Below are 22775 nucleotides of genomic sequence, written 5' to 3'. Positions count from 1 at the left end.
CAAACCACAGACCTTGGGAGCCTTTCTTAGTATCTGTAATCCATGCATTGTACTTCTTGCTCAAGGTTGTTTTGATGCACGAATGAAATTCAGAATTGACCTGGTGCAGGGTATCATTATGACAGCAAGGTCTTCATGTGGTGCCTGTGTAGGCTCAGGCCTGTTATGGCTTCTCCTTTTTTGCTGGGCGTTGCATGGGTCAGATTTGTGAGTTACAACTACAGCCCAGTAAGAAAGTGTATAGACACTTCATAAACTCTGAAGTGAGGTTCCAGTGTAAGGTGCTACATCTGTTGTTTTGTGTTTGAAGGATCAAAACTCAGAAAGAAAAAAAAAATATGCAGTTGAGATTCCTGGATTGACTGACTGCAAAAAATCTTAAGGTTTTCTGGAACTGAAACACTCCAACATTTAATTCCAGTGTAATTAAAATCACATTGTGGGGCAGTTCTGTGTGTTGAGTTCTGTTCCTCTGTGTTTGCTGTTGTAAGTAATTTCCCACTAAATCCCAAAAGCAGGCCTCGTCTTAACTTCTCAGCAAGGAGACTGAGGACTGGGCGGCTGTGACTTGCCCTAAGGCACACTGCTGTTGGAGGGCAGCGCCACATGTGAGCCTGAATTGGGAGAGGAGAGTGTGAAGAGCATGCTCCATACCTGTGGCCTACAGGAACCCATTTTACATCAGAGTTGTTTTTCAACTGGGTGAGTATGACTGGTACTTGTGACCACTCATGTGACATGTATAGGGGTTAATTTTCAATGTGTGCCTAGAGAACCTAATGCCTAGTGTTTGGAGAGTTGAGGATGTGTCCTAGATACTCGGGGCTCTTCACAGAGCTGGGGAGGAGGCTTGAGGGCCTGCCATACAGGAAAACAGCCATTGTTGGTGGGTCCCTAGATGTTTCCTTTCTGCACTGGAAGTGAACATGGATACTTTGCACTTCTTGTCCCTAGAATCAATTGTGCAAGGAGACATTTGGTTCTGAACCTCTCAGCCACTTATCCTGAGCAAAGATGCATTAGTAAATACTAAGTAGAAGAACAGTCTGGAAATCTAAAATTTTAAGTTGGGGTGTGTGTGTTTATGTGTGTGTCTGTGTGTGTTTGGTTGGTTTTATAGTTCTGGGCTTTGTCCCCAGCAAAGCAGCTCTAACTAGGAATTTCTCTGAACTATTATATGCATTGTTAATTTAAAAAACATGCATACATGTTTTCCCCAGTTTGTTTAATTATTAATTTCATGGAAAAATGTATCATTTCAAAAATAGGAAGACCATTAATTGAATGCATGTATTTAGGGATGGATGATGGATTTTTTGGGTCTGACAGCAAGTGTGTGCATTGTTCAAATAAAACGCCGTGTGTGTTTCTCAGTCCTTTGGTGTAGTAAGTGAGCCATGTGCTCTAACATCTGTCCATATTATCTAGAGCTGGTGACAGCTGTCATTGGTGGGGTGAAGTGGAGCTGGCGTTTGTATTAGAAATCAGAAGCTTGAGAAAGCCAGGCTTGGCCTCCACCTGCCAGCTGTAGAAATGCCACTGCTCAGAGTTTGACTTGACTCATTATAAGGAGGGCACATGTGGGTCTGTGCTTCCTTCTTTAGTGGCTACCGAATGACTGTGAGTATGACATGAGATTAGATGTGTGCAAACATTCTGTTACAGTGAAGTGCTTGGTCAGTACAGTCACAGGTTAGGGTGTGTGTGTGTGTGTGTATGTGTGTGTGTGTGTATGTGTGTGTGTACATGTGTGTTCTCAACTTATTTGCCATCTTAAATACCTGTTAACCACTTTGGGCCCTCTAGCTGGCTCAGATTCTGGATGGCAACAGTGAAAGCAGTTGGCTGATTGATGGATGAATTGATTCTAGTCACAGATCCCAGTGCTGTCCTCCTGGCCTGACTTCTAGATCCTGAGCCACTGGGGTGGGACTTCATTAGTCAACATGGTGGCTGTTTCTCCAGGAATAGGCTAAGGTGTGAAGTTTTCCTGTCTCACAGTCCCTACTAGATGTGCCTCACTTTGTGCACATGTACTGTGAAGATACTTCCCTTTGAGTGCTAGGAATCAGGCAGCTGGAGGGAAGTGTGCCAGGGTATTTCAAGTTGGATGTGTGGCCTGCCTTTGGTTCTTTGGGGAACATCTTTGTGTTAGCTTGGAAACTACTGATCTTGACTTTCCCTTGGGCTTCAACCAATTTTAGCTTCAAAATTAATTGCATTTTATTAAGTAATGGTTTTCTTCTTGATCACAGGTGGGTGTGTGCTTAATCAGCAGTGGTGACTTGTGCTACTGCAGTTGATTTGCTGCACCCAGAGGCAGTGCCACCTCTGACTTGCATTGAATTCCTGTGGGGAACTGCCTTGGGGGACCCCTGGGCCGGCAGCATTCTCTGCCTTGCTTTAGGACCCTTTTCCTTAAGTCTCTGTATATGCTGTTCCTTTTATCCATCGTGTAGGAAGGTTTATCTGGTATGGAAATAGAGGGTGGCTGGGCATTTAAAGGGCAGCCCCTTACCTTGCCCTTGTTATTCATATCCTTTGATACTGGAGGACTCTGCAATGCTAGAACTGAGGGAAAGTGTTCTTCACTTAGGTACTCCTAGATCCCTTTGCTGGGAGTTTTGTCCATCCATCCATCCATTCATCCGTGCAATCATCCATCCATCGGGTATTTATTTTCTGAGCACCTGCTGGGATCCATCTTTCTTCTTTCCTAGTTATAGATGGGTAGAGTCAGGGGAAGGGAGTGGAGAGGAACTGCTGGAGAACATGTGCTGGCATCCTGGTTCTGGGACCAGGGTCCTCCTAGAGAAGCATAATCCAGGAGATGCAAGAGTGCCGGCTGACTGAGGTCTGGTCATGGGCCCTATCCTGGAAAAGTGTGTATTTGCTTCTTCAGAGCAGAAGAGCCAGCCAAGAGGGGGGCACCCTGGGCACAGGGAGTGCCCAGTTTGTGGTTTGTGTAGGTCAGAGCTGGAGATGGTGAATGGGGAGGAGGGATGCCTCCTGACCATCCAGGAGTGGAGCTGCCCTGGATGGCCCTGAGAGTCCTTGCTATGGATCAGGAGCAGAGCAGGTGGGGCAACAATAATGTACACAGTTTACCAAGAAAATTCTCTGAAATCAAGCTTCTTGAATTGGCAGGCTGGAACATGGGGGAGGGGTGCCAAAGGGGCCCTTTGAGGGGCACTTTCAGAGGTGAGGTGAAGGTGCCTAGAGGGGCAGGGAGGACACAGGACAGGACACATTGAAGGGTATGGAGGCAGGTGGGGGTCCTCAGGGAGGGGTGCCGTGAGGATGCAGGGTGAGGGAGTGGACACTAGGAGCCTCCCTTCCCACTGCGTTCTGTAGGGGGCTGAGGTTGCCAAGTCCCAGCCTTGCTCCCACGGATGTTTCATTTTACCCTTTGGAGATTTACAGGCTTTCTAGATTAAATTGCCCTGTTTTCTTACAAGCACAACAAAATCTACGACAAAACATACATCACATTATTAATTTGCTCTCACAGAGTTAACCCATGTTGCTCTGCTGACTTCCACACCCCTCACCCCATGCTGGTTCCCGTTGTCTGTGGAGCACAGGCAGTGTGCTGGAGAGACTTGTAGTAGGACAGGGACCCGGGGCTGCAGAGGGTGATATACCTCTTTGCCCACCTCATGACTGGCCTTGGGGCTGTCTAGGGACACAGGCAGTCATTATAGGGCCTTCTGATGGTTTTCTGGTCTCTACTGGGAAAAAGGAGTGCAGTTTCTTCACTGGCCAAGGAGATTTGGGAAGGTCAGGGCAGAGCTGCACCTGTGGTCAGATATTCTGAACCACACTGCACTGTAGGAAGCTGATTCACAGGCCTCCTGTTTATTTTTTTATTATTATTTGTAGTACTGGGGATTGAACCCAGGACCTCATGCATGCTAGGCAAGCACTCTACCACTGAGCTACTTCCCTAGCACCCCCCTTTTTTGTTTTGTTTTTAATTTTGAGAGATAGGGTCTCATTGAGTTGCTCAGGTTGGCCTTGAACTTGCTATCCTCTTGCCTCAGCCTCCCAAGTCACTGGGATTGCAGATGTGCACTATGATGCATCCATCTTGTGGCCCATAGCCCTTGGGATGCCTGCAGCCCTTGCCCTTCCTTCCCCATCCAGTCCTGAAGAGGATGAGGTATCCATTCATCTTCTGGGCGATGACCTGATCATGTCAAGCCGTGGGAAATCCCAGTTTTATAGATAAGTTGTGCTCCTTTTTTTTAAAAAAAAATATTTGTTGATCTACCTTTATTTATTTATTTATATGTGATGCTGAGACTCAAACCCAGTGCCTCACGCATGCCAGGCAAGCATGCTACTGCTGAGCCATAACTACAGCCCAAGTTGTGCTCCTTTTTAGAGATGCAATTGGTCTGCTTTTCCTCTGTGGCTCAGGGCAGAGGTAGAGGACTGTAATCCCTGTCATGGGGTCCATGGTTCCCTTTACCAATGTCTGCTGGAGCTCAGAAAAGGGTAAGTCTGCCTTTATTACTTCCAAGCCCCATAACTAGGGACAGCCTGCTGATTACTGGGCTGCTTAGAAATGAGGACTTGAAGGGGAGAAAGCTGCAATGATGTGGGGGGAGACATCCCTATGTACAGAACTTTCTGCCATCTTCATGGTTTTCATCAGACACATAATATTACAGTGTGGTTCACATTGACTGATGTCCCAAACTTTCTTTCTTCCCTTATGTTATAGAGAAGCCTAAATCTGATGTATTTAAGCTGTCATTATTTCACAGCAGAAATACTGCTGGTTGTAGTTGGTGGTATCTCTGCCTTTCTCTACTCAAGGGAGGTGTCTGCAGTAGGGAGCCACTGCCTTACTCTGGACATGGGCCATCACTGTGCTGACTTGGTCAGGCATAGGTTTGCCTGAAGGTACCTATGGAACCAGGAAAGTCCCATAAAATCCACATGTATTTGTGGAGCTACACATAAGAGTTTGCCCTTTTTTAGGTAAAATTAGTTTTGGTTGTCAGGAAGTAAAGGGAGATAGACATGCTGTGCTATTTTGGAAGACATTAATGTGGGACTGATTTTCATTCCACTCATCCATTTTTTGGCGGTGGTCCCCAAGCTATCATACAATATTCCTTACTGGAAACTGTCCAAGCTGACCAAGACCCAAACTCCCTTCCGAGTATTCATTATCTAGAATTCATGTCAACTAACTGATCACTTAGACTCTACTGGACCTTACATCTCAGAAACTTTTTTTCCCCCCAGAATCTTTTGACATGAGAAATTTTATTTCCCCCACGTGTCTGTAGTGGAACCTATTTTTTAACAAACAACTCACTTAAAATACAGCAATGCACTATATAAGTAATGAGAAAAAGGCAGACAAACTAATAAGGAAAGGAGCAAAAGAAACACACACACACACACACACGATGTTTGATAAAGAGATGAAAAGGTGCTCAACTCCATTAGCTGTTAGGGAGAGGCAAACTAAATTGTAAAGTGTGAGACCATTACACATCCACTAGGCTAAAATCAAAAGAGCAGCAAATGGCAGGTGTTAGGATGTAGTGTAACTGGAACTCACTGGGGCATAGATTCCTACAAGTGCTTGGGAAACTGCAGATCAACTAAAGTTAAATTTACATATGCTCTATTACCAGCAGTCCCAATCCCAATTAAACTGAGTGAAGTGTGCATGTGGCCACTAGAGAAAGGCAGAGGGAGATTGGACACGCAGAAGGGGAGCCAACATGAGCACAGAGACAAAGATTGGAGTGATGCAGTCATGACTGAAGGAACACCAGCAGCCATGAGAAATTGGATGAGGTGAGAAATGGATTTTCCCTTACCACCTTCCAGAGGGACTGTGGCTCAGCTGACACGTTTCTACCCAGTGAAACTTCTTTTAGATTTTAGTCTCCAGAACTGTGAGAATATAAATGTGTGTCTGAAGCCACCTAGATACATGATTATTCATTATAGCAGCCCAAGGGAACTGATACAGTCCTTAGGGGACACACCCAAAGTATGATTAATTGCCAAAATGCAAACAAGCCAGATAACCATCAGAAGAGCAGATCAAGACATAGATTTATTCCTGCATAGATACTATATAGCAAACTGAGAATGAACTCTCCATAAGTGTATGTCACAGCATGGATGCCTCCTGCAACATGGTGTCAAGTGAAAAATACCTAAACACTAGAGTCCAGACTGCCGGATTCCACTTATCTGAAAGTCAACAGGCAACTTATCTGTGGTGTTGGAAATCAGTTGTTCTTGGGAGATGGTAATTAGGGGAGGCATGAGCAGCAGACCTTCTGCAGGTGCTAATAATGCTCCATTTAAAAAATCTGGATGCTGGGTTGTATGGATGAATGCATGGATATAGAGCTTTACTATACATATATTGTTTTTCATTAAAAAGTTTTTAAAAAGTGCAGCACGTCATCTTGGAATTTTCAAGGAAAACCTTGAATTGACCAACTCATGGCTTATGTTATTGCTGGAACAATACTATCTGAATCAAGATTACATTTAATGTAAAATAATTAAATTTTGCTATTACAATGAATACTTACTAATATTTAGACACAAACTCTGTTTTCTAAATGAGATCAAGTTATGTAAAACCAAAGAAAGATAGTAAAATCTATACAGATTTAATTGGTATGGTTAAGTTACCTAGATAAAATGAGCTTTTCCCCCTGCATGTAAAAGGAGGCATAGACCTTAAGAAAATCACACAAATAACCCAAATGTTGAAGCATCAAATGTTGTGATTTATATTAAGTAAGAAACTAAAGAGCTTTAAGAAGAATGATCAGAAGGAATGAGTGCACATGAACAATTCCTTTGGGTCAGTCCTGTATTCCTGGCAGCCCAGGAATCATAAGTGGAGGTTCTGTTCAGGCAGGATCCCATCACCCCAGCTCCCAGAGGGGGCTTTTGTCTTTTCCCATGTCCTTCCCCGGCATACTGTTTCAATCCATGAGCTCTGTGTTAATCAGCTCTCTATCACTGTGATAAAATGCCTGAGTTGATAATCTTAAGAAGAAGAAAGGTTTATTTTGGCCCACTCTTTCAGAGCTTTCAGTCCATAGTTGTTTGGCTCTGTTGCTTTGGGTCTGTTGCAGCATGTGGTGGAGGAGCATGTGGTGGAGCCAATCTCCACCAGTTCATCTGATGGTGGCTTGGAAACAATGAGAGACAAGAAAGGGCTGGGGTCCCAGTATCCCCTTCAGGGACATGTCCCCAGTGACCTAACTTCTTCCTTCTAGGCCCCACCTCTTAAAGGTTTTGACTGTCATTAGTGCCACGGACTGGTATTTAAACCTTTAGCTTATGAGCCTTTGGGGGACACTTATCCAAACCATAGCAGACTTTGCTCCAGCTCTGTCCCCCACTGTCCTCAGAGCTCTTGTACTGTCTGTGAGCCACCAGAATGGGGCTATGTCACTGCCTACAGAGGACAGAGACTGCCACCCTTATGACACCTTGGCCTCATTGGCTAGACAGTTGGCTTCAGTGAGTACCACTGTGGCCATGGAGTCATCTAAACCTTTGTAGGAGTCCTGTTGTGTGGCAGCCTGTTGGGGGCTTTGGTATTCTCAGGACATCCTGTGTGGCCAGCGCCTCTCTGAGCAGCAGCTCACCCATGTACATGAGCTCACTCCCCCCTCAGCATCCTATAAGGGAGGTGCAGCCCAGCAGGACCATAGCTTTTGGGTTGGTGGTGTTTGTGCTCCGAGTCATGTCACCTGTGCATGGTGTTACCTGCAGCTGCTCCTGGTTTGGAAGAGGAGCTCCAGGGAGAGGGCACTCAGTGCGATTAGCCCCTCTGGAGATAAGGAAATAGAATCTCAGATGAGTATTAGGCCAACGCCCATGAGGTGGCAAAAGCAGAGTCTATGTTTGCAACAGGCCTTGACCCTGTAGGTCCTCAGAGCCTTTCCCAGCTGGACCCTGGCTTCTCTGGCTCATCAGACCATAGCATGGCTCTTTGTGGGAATGGGTGACAGGTGCTGTTCTCCCCCAGCTGATCCTGGGCATTATTTATAATGTCAGCCTCTTAGCGGTGGCAGCACTGAAGGGATCTTAGAAAATGTCCTCTCTAACCTCTCAGGTGTTCCGGAGGGTCCCCCATGTCAGAGGCCAGAGCCCACTTTCCTGGCTGCACACTCAGGGTTGTTTTACACCCTGTGACATATCATGCCGTTCCAACCAAAGCTTCCCTGTGGTCTTGTCATCTTTTCAGCCAGGGGAGCTGTCCTGATGGTCTTTCCCTGTCACCTTGGCATTTTGCTACTGTGGTGTGTTTGGTGACATTTGTGAATGTGATGGTTCTGCAGTGCCCTCCATTGCCGAGGCTGCCTCTACAAATGTAGGGCTGGACTGAGCACGAATTACAAGTGCATCTTGTTTTCCTATCTGGGATGTTCTGCCCCATCTGTATGTCTTGTCACTCTCTAGGGACTTTTTGCCTGTCACTGTCCTGGGAGCTGAATGACCACCCAATGGAGAGCAGGTGTTTGCTTCTCGGCTCTCTTCCCTCAAAGCTGTGAATGACTATCTGTAGTGTGTATTATAAGTTTTATTTTTACAGCTTCTCCCTCTTCTACCTACATGCCATCTATTGCCCTGTCCCTGGGTAAGGCTGCCCACTGGGTCCCAGCTCCATCTACTGCCTTGTCACCTAGGGTTACTTCTGGGTCCCGACACCCAGCACAGTGCCCAGAACTCAGCAGCTGCTCAGTAAAAATGGCCAAATGATGTTTTACCAGCTCCACACCTATGCCCCATTTCACAAAAACCAGAGTACAGGACACAGCTCTGCTCCAGATGTCTTTTCTGCAGTTGTTCCCAAGAGATGAGCAGGGTTGTGAAGTAGGTAGTGACAAGTGACAAAACCCGCTGTGGCCTCAAAGATTCTATGTCTCCAGCTTTGCTCTGGGTACACTCTTGGCCCCGTCCTGGGAACATGACAGTTTCATTGCATGGCCTGAGGACCAGAAAGGACATCCAATGGAAATAGCACCCCTTGGATAGGAAGAGCCTGCGGTTGTTGTCCCAAGGTGTGGGGGTCTAAGGGCTGGCTCTGTGGTGGCCCTCACACTCCCAGGCCTGTTGAGAGCCAGCCTGGCAAGGCTGTCTCCAGGGTCTCTTTGCTGGTATTTGTGATATGGAAGCTATTCTGCTTCTGGAGGGGCTGTCATGCCTGGACTGTGGTCTGGGTTTTAGAAGTGGGCTTTATAGCTCAGGAGTCTAGATATGAACATTCTCATCTCACCTCTGTGGCTTGAGAATTGCTCCTTGCCATCTGATCACCTTGGGGAGACCAGGACCTCTCAGGAGTGAGCATCTCAGTGTTCATGGTGTGAAACTCAGCCATCACACTTGGTTCTGGCACACACACAAGCCAGTGAGGAAGGTTGGACCTTACCTTCAGGGAGCTGTTGACCTTGCTGTGTTCGTGGGGGAGGTAGAAGGCAAAAGCCACACGGGACTGGAGCAAGGCGTTGCAGCAGGGTGCGAGATTCAGCCTTGAATGAAGCGGTCATCACTGATGGGGGCTAATAGCAACCTGAGGGTAAGCAGGTGGACATCACTGCCACTCCTCAGATGCAGATTGTACACAGTGACTTCCTGCCAAAGGACAACGTGCAAAGGGAAAACAGAAACCCCACAGGCACTGCTTCAGCTGGTGGTCAAGGGCCACATCAACAGTGAGTCGAGCCCATGGTGTGTGCTTCACTGCTGTGGTTTTCCTCCCCCAAACCTATAACCTTAGTCTCATCATGAGGATAAATAGCAACAACAACAACAACAACAAAAACCAACTTTAGACAAATTCCCATTGAGGGACATTCTACAAAATATCTCCCTAGCACTCTCCAAAAATGTCAAGGTCATCAAAAAGAAAACGAGGAACTATCACGCCCAGGAGTAGCCTGAGGAGACTTGATGACTACATGTGATGTGGTGTCGTGGATGGGATCCTGGAACAGAAAAGGCCATTAGGAAAACACCAAGGAAATGTGAATGAGCTATGGCCTTAGTAACAACAACCGATCAATCTTGCTTCATTGGTTGTGATGTACTGTACTAACGTAAGATGCTAATAAAAGGGCAGAATGGGTGTAGGGTATGTGGGGACCATGTTCAATCTGCTTGATTTTGCTTTAAGTCTAAAGCTTCTAAAAACAGAAAGTTTATGAAAAAATTGGGAGCTGGTTGAATCCCATCACCTCTGTGTCCTTTGGTGGTAAGACCTTGGCTTGGGGAGCCTCATTCACTTCCAGACACTCAGCTGAGTTGTCCCCATTGGACTTCCTTTTCTGTCCCCATGAAAATTGGGTTTAGAGGAAGTTCAGTTTATTATTTAGAATATATATGTATGTATATATCGCCCCAAAGTTCTGGGTGCTTGAAAATAGCCAGTTTCTCAGATGCAGTCTGACCAGGGGTTGGGGGGTCATCCACAGGAGAAGGAAGCCCAGTGGTATGAGAATGAAAGATTTCAAACACAAAAAAAATCAGAAGCCCAGTTGCTGACATCGATAGCCCAGGGAATCTTGCTCCTGTGCTGCTGAGCACACTCTGAGGGGCACTAGCCAGTTTTCATTGGCTCAGTGACCTGGCATAGCAGTGCTCTGGACCTCTGCTGCTTTTTGTATTCACCAGAAATGGGTACTGAACATTGATGCTGCCCTTCCTGTCAGCCTCTGGAGTCACACAGGTAGTGACCAGAGGCCTTTTTTTTTTTTTTTTTTTTTTTTTAGGGTAGAGGGTAACATTGGTGGAGGCTAACAATAGACAATAGTGACCAAAGCTGATGTGTGTGCAATTGATGGCTCAGTGAGGAGGCAAAGAGAGCTGAATCTGTGTGGCCTGGGCTGGCATTTTAAAGATTTATGGATGGGGCCATGCTGGGATTGATTCCCTTTGTTCCCCACAAAAAGGGCGACCTGGTGGGGACACAGAAGAAAATAAGACCACAGCTAAAACCCTGGGCTTCAAGTAATTTCATCTTCTCTAACTTCCATAAGTGTCATCCCCTGTGTTTTTGGTAGAGGCACAGGATGAAGAGAAAAGGATTGAGCTTCACAAGAGAGGGAGACCTCATCCTATAAGTGGGTGCAGGCCTGTTGTCATGTAGCCAGCAAGGATGGCCGGGGCTTAGTGGAGAGTCCGACGGGCCTGCCAGGACCCAGCCTGCTCCTGTCATCCAGTGCGACAGTGGGACCCCAGCTCCTCCATTTGTAGCATCCATGACACCTGCTTTGCAAGACCTTGTTGAGTAATGAATGAGACTGGAGTTGGCACATGGGAGTTGTGTGGTGTGGGACAAGTGAAGTTGAGTGGTGGGGCTGGATGGAAAGGACGCCCCCGTGGAATGCACAAGACCTGCATTGTCAGGGACTGCACTGTTTGGATAAGTATCCCCCAAAGGTCCATGTGTTAAAGGCTTGGTCCCAAAGGTGGTGCTGTTTGGAGGTGCTCTGGACCTTTAAGGGATGGGGTCTTGTGGGAAGTCCTTAGGTAATTGGGGGCATTCCCCCAAATGGGGATTATGGGATCCTGGCCCTGTCTTCTCTTTTTCTATCTTTTGCTTCCTGGCCGTCAGGTGAGCAGTTTGCTCTGCCACATGTTTTCTGCTCTTGCCGTCCAGCATGCCCACCAAAGGCACAGAGCAATGGGTACACCCCATTATGGACTGGAAACTCCAAAACTGAAGCCAAAATAACCTTTTTCTCTTTATAAGTGTTTTTTTCCCCTCAGGCATTTTGTTACAGGAACAGAAATCTGACTAACACAGGGATGTTAGACTAGTCATGGCCTCCTTACTTCTCACTGAGCCAGTCAGATGAAATGATTCCTAAAGGTCTTACCACTCATCTGGATTGTTTGACAAAATTAGTTTGAACCATATAAAACTTGCTGTTTTTTAATGCCAAATATAGGCAAAATTCCATATGCTTCAACTCACTGTAGCATTAAAGCAGTTTTTGGCACGAGCAAACACTTTTATTTTAAAAGCATTATTTTTACTTATTACTTATATATGAATTCAGTGCATTAGAAAAATAAAGATAAGTGTAAAGAAGGAAACTTGAGACACCTTATTCTTCCCACCAGGGCCTGTTGTTCCATGGGTCTCTTTAACTGTGCTTGGATGCACATAACCGCCAGACCCCTTTCTCTTCCATCATGGATCAAGAGCCGCTGTCCAAGTTCATGGAAGCTTTCTCCCACACCCAGCTGTCTGAGTTTGTACTATCACTCTTTGAACAAACCCCCAGGATTAGATTAGTTGGAGTAGCTGAGAATGTTTTCCTTCTGTGAACCAGGCTGTAATAAATGTCCTTGTCGCTGTTTTCTTTCCTCCCTCCCTCCCTTTTCCCCTCCCTCTCTCTTTTCTCTCCTTTTTCCCTCCCTCCCTCCCTTCCTTCTTTCAGATACTCATGATTGTTTCTTTATGATAAGTTTTCCCAAATAGAATTGCTGGGCAAAATAGTAGGGGCTTCAGATTGACCTGCAGAAATGTTTAATTGCCCACTCACAGTATGAGAGGGAGGCTCTTTCTCCCTGGCCCTCTCTCCCTCCTATTTTTTTCTCCCTTTCATCCCTTACTCTCTCCCTCTCCTTCCTTCCTCTCCTCTCTCCCCTCTTTCCCTTCCCTTCAGTCCTTTTTTTTTTTTTTTTTTAAATACCAGGGATTGAACCCAGGAGTTCTTAACCACTAAGCAATATCCCCAGCCCCTTTTATTATTTATTATGGAACAAGGTCTAAATAAGTTACTCAGGATCCTGCTAAGTTGCTGAGGCTGGCTTTGAACTTGCAATCCTTCTGCCTCAGCCGCCCCAGCCGCTGGGATTACAGGTGTGCCCCACTGTGCCCTGCTTCCCCTTTACTCTTGCATGTACATCCTTTGTCGTTCCCCTCCACTCCGCCTTCCTCTCGCTCCTTCTCCCTGTCTTGTTTGATGGCACACTTTTTAATTAATTAACTAATTTAAATTAGGTATACATGACAGCAGAATGCATTTTGATTCATTGTACACAATTGCAGCACAACTTTACATTTCTATGGTTGTACATGATGTAGCATTACACCATATGTGCAGTCATACATGTACCTAGAGTAATGGTGTCCATCTCATTCCACCAACTTTCCTACCCCCCACGCCCACTCCCTACCCCTCCCTTTCTTTGTCCCATCAAGTTCCTCCATTTTTCCCATGTCCCCCCATTATGGATCAGCATCCACTTATCAGAGAGAACTGTCGGCCTTTGGTTTTTTGGGATTGGCTTACTTCACTTAGCATGATATTCTCCAACTCCCCCCATTTACCAGCAAATGACATAATTTTATTCTCTTTTAACGCTGAGTAATATTCCATTGTGTATATATATCACAGTTTATTTATCCATTCATCTATTGAAGGACATCTAGTTGCTTCCACAGTTTAGCTGCTAGTGATTTGAGCTGCTATAAACATTGATGTGGCTGAGTTACTATAATATGCTGATTTTAAGTCCTTTGGGTACAAACCAAGGAGTGGGATAGCTGGGTCAAATGGTGGTTCCATTCCAAGTTTTCTAAGGAATCTCCATACTGCTTTCCAGATTAGTTGCACCAATTTGCAATTCCACCAGCAATGAATGAGTGTTGATGGCACACCTTTCAGCTTGGGTCCATCAAACAGCATTTCAGCTGCCCCTCTCTCCTCATAGTGCACAGTCTTCCTATGGCTGGCACCTCCTCCAAGGTTGGCTGATGGTGTTCTGAGAGGACATCAAGAATTTGTGGGGAAGTCTGTGGGGAGTTTCAGAGACTTCCTGTGCCTGGCAAGCCAGGTGGAGTGGTAAGTTATTCCAGGGACACATTCCTTTTCTGATCAGCACCTTGTCTCTCCTCCATACATACACACTGAGAGGTAGGCTGCTGGCCAGAAACCTGGACTCATGTGCAATTATTTATTTTAAAATTGCATTTTATTTCTGGTTATTTGGCAAATGGATTCAAACCAAGCCCTTCTTCCGTAACCGCTGGGGACCGCTGGTGTGTGTCTGTTGGATGGCTAGCCTGTAGGCTGCCTTTTGAAGCTTGGCCTGGTGTCCTGATGTCCCAGAGCTGTTGGCTGCCCTGAGAATCCCAGGAAAAGCTGCCGAATTCTGTGGCCCCAGGAGGATCTTTGTCCTCCTTTTGCAAAAGCAGTAGATTCATGGACTCGCTCTGTTGAGCTGGAAGGAAGAATTTTTAGATTTCCTCTGGTTGAAGAACTTAAAATGGAACAATCTACATCAATTCCCCAAAATTGGACTTTGAAGCAAGTTCTTGGAAAAATGGACTCGATTATTTTCTATGCATGGAAGCATATTCCTTGGGAACCTTCTGGTAATGAATTTTAAAGTGCTTGTCTATTTTGTTTTGTTCTCAAATATGGAGAAGTCTTAAAAACCAGAGGCTGCAGGGACCAGTCAGGGTCTCAGGGGGCAGCATCCACCACCCCTAGTGAGAGTGAAAGGGGAGGTGCTAGGGAGGCCTACCTTTCTCCAGCCACTCTTTCTGGGTCAGCTGCATTGTTTTTCAGTGAGGGTAAGCATTCATTTCCCTCTACTTGAAGATTCTGAAAGACATGGAAAGAATGGAATGAAATAGAGAAGTGATTTTGGGCAGGTTTTAGGTTCAGGCTGTCGGCTGGGAGGCAAAGATTTTGTGTATTGTTTCATTATCTAACAATAAAAGAGCTAATAATGAAAATAAATAGATCTGACATCACTATTTTAAAAATCATGCCTTGTAGCAATTATCTTGTATCTCTGGAGGAGAGAGCCATTTTTTCTGGCAGCAGAATTGATGTTCAGGAGGACCCTGGTCTCATCAACAAGGGCAGGTGTCTATCATATTCTAGACTCAGAGTCCTTTGTCTTTGATTTTACATGAACAGATTTTTTTTTCTCACATTTTTTCTGGTTATGAAATTACTATGCAATCATGATAAAAATTCAAACCTTACTGAGAAATAACTAATGAAGAAAATGAAAGCCACTCTCCCGCATTCCAACCCCCTTCTCCCTATTTAGCCCCTGCATGGACAACCTTTGTTAACCATTTGGTGCAGGGTCTTCCCTTTTTTTGTATTTCTATGGAAATATTTTGCTTATGTTTTATATGAAAACATACATAATTGTTACTTTTAACATTTTTCAACAACGTGGGATCAAATTACAATTTGAGTCTCCTTAATCTGAATGTTCCAAAATCTGAAACTTTTTGAGTACCAATATGATGTCAGAGGTGGGCAATTTCATCCCTAACCTCATATATGCAAACTTTGTGCATAAATTTATCCAAAATATCAGATTGCATACAACTTTAAAATAACATGTAAAATCACCTCCAAACTATACGTGTAGAAAGTATATGAAACAGAACTGAAATTTGGTTTCAGACTTGGATTCCATCCTAAGATATATCTGTAGGTATTCCAGAATCCCCCCTCCCCAAAAGAAATATCTGAAATCCATAGCACCTCTGGTCCCAAACCTGTGTAAACATTGTAATTAGAACTCTCACCCATCCCAAGCATTGATGATCTTAAACATCATCCCCTTTGAGTTGTTCATGGCAAGTGGATGCCATCAGTTGATGCAGTTGCACTCCATCTTGTGAGTATAATGTTACAACTTATAGTAGACCCCCTTATTTGCACTTTTACACTCCTTAGTTTCAGTTACCTGCTCTCAACTGTGTTCCTAAGATAGTAATATTTGTTTTGACTCTTTTGAAAGAAAGAGACCACATTCATATAACTTTTATTAAAGACATATTGTTACAATTGTTCTACCTCATTATTATTTACTATGGTTAGTCTCTTACTGTGCTTAATTTATAAGTAAAGATAGACACTAGTATTGCTGTATGCATATACGTGGCCATATAACCAATGCAATTCTGCAAACTGTACACTTGGAAAAATGAGAATTCATACCCCATTTGATTCAAATGTATGATATGTCAAGATCATTGTATTGTCATGAGCAACTAATAAAAAAATAAAAAAAGATTTTCATAGGTACTTATTTGTAGAAAAAAAAGTATAGTTTGTATAAGGTTCAGTAATGTGCATGGTTTTAGCCTGAGCTTTATCTACTGGGACTCTTGCAATCTATCCCTCCAAGATAAAGTGGATTACTGTATTTCACTTTGTGTTTTAAAATTACAAATGATAAGAAGCTATTTCTCATTTCCTTAATAACAATTTGAATTTTCTCTTTTACTTTTTTTAAAATTCTTGTCTGCTTTTCTCTTGATTCCCCAGCTTTTCTGTGGTGATTTATTGCCATTTTTAGTACAGCGGGTTATTACTCATTGCTATATACATTGAAGATATTTTCTCCCAGATGTCTTTGCATCCTTTGACTTTGTATAAAAGACATTTTTGGCAATGTAAAACTTTGGATTTTATGTTGTCAAATCTGTCAAGCTTTTCTTGTATGGCTCCTGAATTTTTTTTCACATTTTTTAATTGGTGCATTATCGTTGTACATAATGGTGGGATTTTTTTATTAAATATTTGTACATGCACACAATATCAAAATATATTTTGGCCAGTATCACTCATAAAATCTCCCACCCTAAATCCCTTTTCTCTATTCTGCTGATCTCCCTTTGGTTCTTGAATTTTGTATTTTAACCTAGACAATGGGCTTTCCTACCCCAGGTGCATATAAACATCCACCTATATTTTCTCTAATATTTGATAGTTTAGACTTTTTTTTACATTTACATCTTTTATTCATCTGGAATTTATTTTTAGATATGGTATAAATTAAGCACATAAATTTTTTTATATGAACATTCAGTTTCCCAACATCATTTATTAATGAGCCATCTTTATATGTCTGTTTTGATTTCTTTTCTTTTGTATTGGTGCTGGGGATTGAACCCAGGGCCGTGTGTGTGCTAAGCATTGGCTCTCCACTGGCTTAAACCTGCTGGCCCTTACCTCTCTGTCTTGAGATTCATGTTTGTCATAGAGCCAAAGGGCTTGGACATTTAGAGCATGAGTAGTTACTACTGTATTCTGGTTGTTCTTCCTGCATTTCTGGATTCTCCGTTCTAATTTACTGGTTTATTCTTTTGCCCATATCTACTGTTTAAATTATTGTGACTTTTTGTAATATATAAGGCGATGTTGTCCTTGTGAGAAAGTCATTGAATATGCTTACTAAGATGGCTGGGATGTCACTGGGCCATAGAATCTTATGGGAGCATCATTGTATGTGTGGCCCAACTTTGAAGAAATATCATGGTATGATTCATGGCTGTTATTCATTATCTTAACTAGTTGTTTCTTCTTTTTCCATCTTTTTGTAACCTTTCTCATTTATTTTTTTTCAACTAGATAAACTTTGGAATAAGTGAAAGTCATCCTATAATCTGAATGGGACTTTGATTGGCATACTCTACAGGTTTATTTAAATGAAAAGAGATGTCTTTTTAATGTTTTCCTCTGATCTGGGTGTTTGATTTATTTACATCTTTCTCTAGTGTCTTATTATTTTGCTCATGGGTTTGGCACATTTCTTATTAGGTTTCCAGTTAGATTTTATGGCCAAGGTCGCTGTTATCACGGAGATAATCCCCTTCTCTCCTCCCCTTCTAGCTGATTACGTCTGGTGGGTAAGAGGGCCATTGACTTTCGGATATCAGGACTGGCACTTTGCTTACATCTCTTCGTTGGCTTAAATGGCTTGTTGGTTCTTCCTCTTGGAAGAAGATCAGGAAACCATTTTTCAACATTGGCCTTTCCTTTCTGATATTTATGCCTCTGTGTTATTTGGGTCGGGAGTCTTGATTAGTTCATTCTGTGGGCTCCTGGGGTCTTGGTGGCCCCTCAGAATGGTCCTTTTGCTTTGCACTCAGTGACTAAACCCTTAAACTGGAGCCTCTGATTTCTCTGCAGCCCTCCAGGCCACTGGGTCAGCCTGGGAACAAGCTGGTGGTCAGTAGAGGTGATTTTTTTTCTGTGTAGTTGGAGTGGGCTGAAGGGGAAAGATCTTGTGGAAAGGCTTCTCCAGGCAAGGGCAGCAGTTCCACTGGAACTTTCTGGTTCTGGTTTATTCTCTGCTTGGCCCTCCAGCAGGGAGCTCCAAGGACTGTGTCTCCTCAGAGCATGTCAGTGCACATGGTGGTGACCTTGCTGAGGAGTCCCAGCAAGCAGGCTGGAAGCTGCTGGTGGCCTCTGCCTCTTCCTGCAAATTGAAGGGGTGCCCCGTGGGGACATGAGCACATGGAGTGAGGTGGGATGGGAGTGCTGGATGCAATGCTGTTACCCATAGTTCCCCTTTGCATGTTGTGGGGGCAGCACAGGTGAGGTGGGGAGCATGGGGTTTGGCCAAATGAGATGAGGGAAGATCCCACTCTGATTGTGCCGAGATACTTACTGTGCCACCAAATTCCCACCAGGAAACTGTGGCCCTTGGGGGACCCTGGAATCTGTGATTCTGGTCATAGATGTCACCCTCAGTCGCTTCCTCTCATTTATGTCATTTATGCAGTACCCTTGGCCACCAAGACCTCTGCCCACCCTGCAGAGCCTGCCTGTTGCTGTGAGTTCTTGGTACTCTCTTCTGACGAGTGAGAGGGAGCCACTCTTGCTAGTTTAGATTCCTAAGTCATTTTGCCCATTATGGACTTTTTGTGTGCCATTTTTCACCATTTTCATATAGAATCTTTGTGGAGAGTGGTACAACTATCAATACTTGTTCATAATGTGTGTGTGATGAAGGTTATAATTTTCTCACTTCATGAGATAAACCAGCCAACCTGGCACCTTCAGGATGGTCACATTAGTGTTTGTCACCTTGGGAGCTGGTGGGTGGGTGTTGTGATAAATTAATTACTCTTCTAACCAGGCCCGGAACAATAGGGGCACATGGCTCCATGCTGCCCTCTACTGGTGGTCTGGGTCCCTAGTCACACTTCGCAGTGGGTGGTCCAGGCCTAGAAGTCTGATTGAGAGGAGAGGAACCTGTTTGCAGGTGTAGTGCCTGGCCTGGAGTTTTTGTTTGTTTTTGACCATTCCTTCTGTCAGGAATCCATTCCATCTGTCAGGAATCCATTCCCTGTTCCAGCCCCTTGGAAACTCCATTTTGGACCTTGTTCAGGCCCTGTGTCTTTCCTTATAGAGGTGTGTGTCTGGTTGGGAAGAGATGGAAGAGCTGTTCATGCTGTCTTCAGAGCAGATGGAGGCCGAGCCAGACCAGCTGTGTGGAGAAACAACTAGCAAAAGAGCCGCTCTACCCTGTGGTACCAGGAGATTGGTTGGAGATAATTGGAAGTGCAGTGTGGATATAGCTATCTCCTAGGACATGGGAGGCCTGGGGAAATATTCTGCCAGAGATGGGGCGGGTGCAGCATGTGTAAGTGCTAGGAGTGGCAGAAGGGAGATTGAACCCTCTCTGACTCCAGGGCTTTCGTGCTTAACCAGTAAGCGGCAGGACCTCCCAGCAGGAAATCAATCGCATGCTTCCAAGGAGGTATTTTTAAGAGTCAATATGCTTGACTTTGGGAAGGAGTCATAAGGATGAAATTCACCACAAGATTAGAGACGTATGTACTGGATCAATTTGGCAATCTCTTAATGTACTACTCAGAACTGCCTGTTTTCAAATTAAGTGTGAAGTGAATTTTTTTTTTTTAATACCTGAGTTTAGTTGCATGTAGAAAACACACCACTAGAAGAGGAAGGGAGTTGATGTCATGGAGCACTGGACAGTTGAGGTGGGGCCCTTTCTTCCTGTGCAGCTGACTGATGGCTGCACAGCTGTGGGATGTCACCAGCTCAGTGGCCTGTGGTCCTCTGTCTGCAGGCTCAGGGTCTCCCGCTTCAAGCTCCTCCCTCCAGCTTTGAAATCTTGAACAGCAGCTGTGATCAGTCCTGGCATTTTGTTTCCTGGTGCATTGAGTGCTTTTGCCTGAATGTGGATGCCCTGTCCCTGAGGCTGTGTGTGTTGCTTGTTGTTTTCCAGCAAGACCTGGATGGGCTCAGGAAGCAACAGCAGTGTGCTGTCTGGCATCTGGGTCTTCGTTTTCCCAGGAGGGCACATTTGCTGCATATGAGTCCTATTCAGTTGAATCCTTCCTTCCAGTTTGGGTTTGGGGTGGGTTTTGGAGTTGTTAAGGCAGATGATGAAAAATGGGCATGTAGCTTTGCATGACAGTGGGATTAGCCTTTTCAGGCACCCTGTAATGGAAAGATGGCATTACTAGAATCCAGCCACTTAACCAGTGCGGCTTTATCAAGGACTTATTTATATTATTGTGTATTGCCTGAGAGTGAGCAAGCTATAAAGTAACTTTCAGGATTCTTGGTGTGGGTCTGGGGCACATCTTTGTGTGGGTGAGTTTAATATCTGCCCATGTGTACCTCATTTCCTGGGTATGAAACTGAGCAACGGCTCTTTGATTTTCAATTTTAAACCCTTATCTTCTGACATTCGGCCTTACACAGAGCAGAATGTTGGAAATGGGCCTCAATTACCGTGTCCCTAATGGGATGGGTTTTATTTCGAATGAGTAGACTGTGACAGCCTTTAACTGCCTTCGTGTGACTCTCCTCACAATAGTCCATTTTCCCCTCATTCAATGGGATATGTCTAGCTGAATCCTGCCTCACAGTTGTACCCCACAGAGGCCTGCAGATCCTGGCTCATCTCCCAGGGCTGTGGTGGGACATGCCAGCCACAGCCCAGGAAATGGGGGCCAAGGGGAACCCCGAGTGTGACCTCAAGGGCCCACATGGCTTTTATTGTACTCTCTGTTGTCCAGAAACATTTCACATTCAGGGCAGAGTTGCTCTGCTGTTAGCCTTCTGCAGGAACAAGGCAGAGCAGCTGTGGATGGGCTTCCGTGTTGGCAGATGTGGAATCAGGCAGAAGTACCGGGGGAGTAGTCATTGTGGAGTCTCTGCACTGAATGATTCACTTTTGTGGACATCAGTGTGTTGGGATTGGGCTTGGGACAGGTCCAGCAAGGGTGTCCTATCATCCATAAGAGTGCTTATGACTTTTTTTCAAAGCTGGCTCACAAAGTGTTTGTGGAATGAATGTGCATCTGAGCATCTTAAATCCAGGAGAGCCATAAAATCTGCCTTTCCCCAGAGGAGCAGGTGCAGATGATGTATTTTCTATTTGAACCAACCCTGAAGGGGTCTGCCCAAGTTTCAGAAAGAAAACTCTTGACATATGTAGGGGAGAGCTCTTTCCTTCCTTCCTTCCCTCCCTCCCTCCCTTCCTTCCTTCCTTCCTTCCTTCCTCCCTTCTGCACTGGGGATTGAACCGAGGGATGATTTACTAATGAGCCACATCCTCAGCCCTTTTTATTTTTTGACACAGGGTCTTGCTAAATTGCTGAGGTTGCCCTTGAACTTGCGATCCTCCTGTAGCCTTCTGAATTGCTGGAATTATACTGCGCCTGGCACTCTTATAGTTTTTGACACACACAAAAAAAGACACTTGAGCCTATAAAATAAAACTTTTCAATTTGTTATTCCTGTAACACTTCACGTAGAATCACTGACTACTTCCATTTCTTTTGGCAAATGTCATAGGAAAGCCATCATAAATCATTAAGTCTATCTCCCCCCATACTCATTCATTTCCATGGTGGGAAAAAAAAAAGGCACTGAGAACAACAATCACCAGCTGCCCAAGTACCAGAAAGTTATGCTTCCCAAATCTCTTGATGTTGATTCTGCATGAAGAGCAATCAAGTTGCCATATGTATACCACTAGACAGAAGCGACCCCCCCCCCCCCCCCCCCCGCCAGCTTTTTGAGCCCTTTCATTTAGAACATGTGTTAGAGCTGGGGATGTAGCTCAGTGGGAAGTGCTTACCCGGCATGCTCAGAGCCCTGGGTTTGATCCCCAGGACCACACAAACAAAAATGAAAACAAAACACACACCCATGCACCCATGCACACAAAACCCTTCATGTTATTAAAAAGAAATTTACTTTGCCATTGGTGAAAATATCCTTTAATATGTTTGTGAATTATACTTCTGGCCTCTCTGAGGTTCATTATCTGGCTGGATCTTGGTCTTCCCCAGCCCCTGGCCTAGAGCCTGGCCTTGTGCTACTTGGCTATGGAAAGGGCAGCTCATCCTGATCTTAATAAGAAGGTCCTTTGTCTTCACACTAAAGGCAGGCATGAGCTCTCTTCTCTGGCTTCTGCCTCTTACAGTAAGCCATGCTGTTGGCTCCCCAGGAGAGCCAGTCCACCCAACATTTTTTTTTGTTGGTTAGCAGCTTCTCTTTGGGATGTGCCAGGGTTGCTTGTGGTTACTTCATTAATGGAACACTTTGGGAGGATCACTGATGAGATGTCTGACTCAGTGATGTCTTCCAACATCAAGAATACCTTTGTTTTCTTAGTTACAAAAAAAATTGTGGTGAAATACATATAACAGGAATTTTACCATCTGAATCAATTTAAGGTATTAAATTTGGTAGCATTAAGTATATTCACAGTGTTCTACAGCCATCAACTCATGCCCCAGTACTTTTCTCATTGTGCAGAACTGGAAGTCTGTACCCATTAAATAATAATTCCCCATTTCTCCTTCCCTCAGCCCTTGGCAACCACCATTCTACTTTCTGTCTCTGTGAATTCAACCACTCTAGGTTCCTTATGTAAGTAGAATCATACAGTATTTGTCCTTTTCTAACCTGCTCATTTCACTTAGCACAATGCCCTCAAAGTTT

At 44.6% G+C, this 22775-nt stretch overlaps 1 non-coding gene across 1 annotated transcript; it reads right to left on the bottom strand.

Moving 5' to 3' along the window:
- Positions 1-21687: 21687 nt before the first annotated feature.
- Positions 21688-21812, bottom strand: LOC114081376 (U11 spliceosomal RNA). The gene has a single exon (XR_003580792.1). It is a non-coding gene; the product is annotated as a U11 spliceosomal RNA (small nuclear RNA).
- Between the last annotated feature and the right edge of the window lie 963 nt (positions 21813-22775).

Source organism: Marmota flaviventris, chromosome 2 (genome assembly GCF_047511675.1).
Source record: "Marmota flaviventris isolate mMarFla1 chromosome 2, mMarFla1.hap1, whole genome shotgun sequence".
NCBI lineage: Eukaryota > Metazoa > Chordata > Mammalia > Rodentia > Sciuridae > Marmota > Marmota flaviventris.
Note: the sequence above shows the minus strand (reverse complement) of the source record. Positions and strands in the feature narration are given on the sequence as shown.